Source organism: Arachis duranensis, chromosome 5, assembly GCF_000817695.3.
Source record: "Arachis duranensis cultivar V14167 chromosome 5, aradu.V14167.gnm2.J7QH, whole genome shotgun sequence".
Taxonomy (NCBI): domain Eukaryota; kingdom Viridiplantae; phylum Streptophyta; class Magnoliopsida; order Fabales; family Fabaceae; genus Arachis; species Arachis duranensis.
The window spans coordinates 67,969,185-67,970,659 of record NC_029776.3 but is presented as its reverse complement, the minus strand read 5'-3'; positions in this window follow the sequence as shown (position 1 = coordinate 67,970,659).

The following is a 1,475-nucleotide window of genomic DNA, read 5'->3' as shown; positions in this document are numbered from 1 at the left end:
CTCTTCCTCTTGGTCCCAAGGCACATTTTGTGCTCTGCCCTTGTAGTGGGCAGGGCAGAGTTGCCTTCTCTTCTTGGTTCTCTTATGTTGCCCTCCTAGAGGGCAGTCTGCCCTTGTGGAGGGCAATGTTTGCCTCCCCCTTGCATGCGGCACACTTCCTATTACTTTGGCCACGCTTTCCTTTCCTTGGGCTACACTTCTTAGGCCACGCTTTTCCTTTTCTTTTCTTTTCTTCACCTATAATAAACCAAAACAACCACTCCAAGTATCCCTAAATTCAAGAGGCTTATAAATCAATTAAAATGCAATCAAAATTAGCTTAAACCTCAATGATTAACATTAAATTCATGGTGGTTGCTTGATTTAGAGAAGTTGTGTATTTTCACTCCAAGTCACTTACTTAGGATACAAGAAAGTGCATAAATGCTAACAAAACAAGTGAAATTAGCTTGAAAAATGGGTATATGATGACTTGTCATCAAATACCACAGACAAGGTTAGACTTTCCGGATTCCCATGAATGCCGCCATCTATCTAGCTTATACCACGAAGATTCTGTTGGGGAATCTAAGAGATATGCGCCCGGCCTAAGGTAGAACGGAAGTGGTTGTCAGTCACGCGCGTTCATAGGTGAGAATGATGATGAGTATCATGGATCATCACATTCATCAACTTGTTATGCAGCGTATATCTTGGAATAAGAATAAAGGAGAATTGAATGGAAAATAATAGTAATTGTATTGAAACTTGAGGTACAGCAAAGCTCCACACCCTTAATCTATGGTGTGTAGAAACTCCACCGTTGAAAATACATAAGTTAAAGGTTCAGGCATGGCCGAATGGCCAGCCCCCAAAATGTGATCAGAAGACCGAATGGTCAAAAGACTCAATGGCCAAAAGATTCCATAATACACTAGTAAAAAGTCTTATTTATACTAAACTAGCTACTAGGGTTTACATGAGTAAGTAATTGATGCATAAATCCACTTCCGGAGCCCACTTGGTGTATGTTTGGGCTGAGCTTGATCTATCCACGAGCTGAGGCTTCTCTTGGAGTTGAACGCCAAGTTATAACGTGTTTTGGGCGTTCAACTCCGGGTTGTGACGTGTTCCAGGAATAGACAGCAGCATGTACTTGGCGTTGAGCGCCACTTTACGTCATCAATTCCCGAATAAAGTATGAACTATTATATATTTCTGGAAAGCTCTGGATATCTACTTTCCAACGCCGTTGAGAGCGCGCCATTTGAAGTTCTGTAGCTCTAGAAAATCCATTTTTAGTGCAGGGAGGTCAGATTCCAACAGCATCAGCAGTCCTTTGTCAGCCTCCTATCAGAGTTTTGTTCAAGTCCCTCAATTTCAGCCAGAAATTACCTGAAATCATAGAAAAACATACAAACTCATAGTAAAGTCCAGAAATGTGAATTTAACATAAAAACTAATGAAAACATCCCTAAAAGTAGCTTGAACTTACT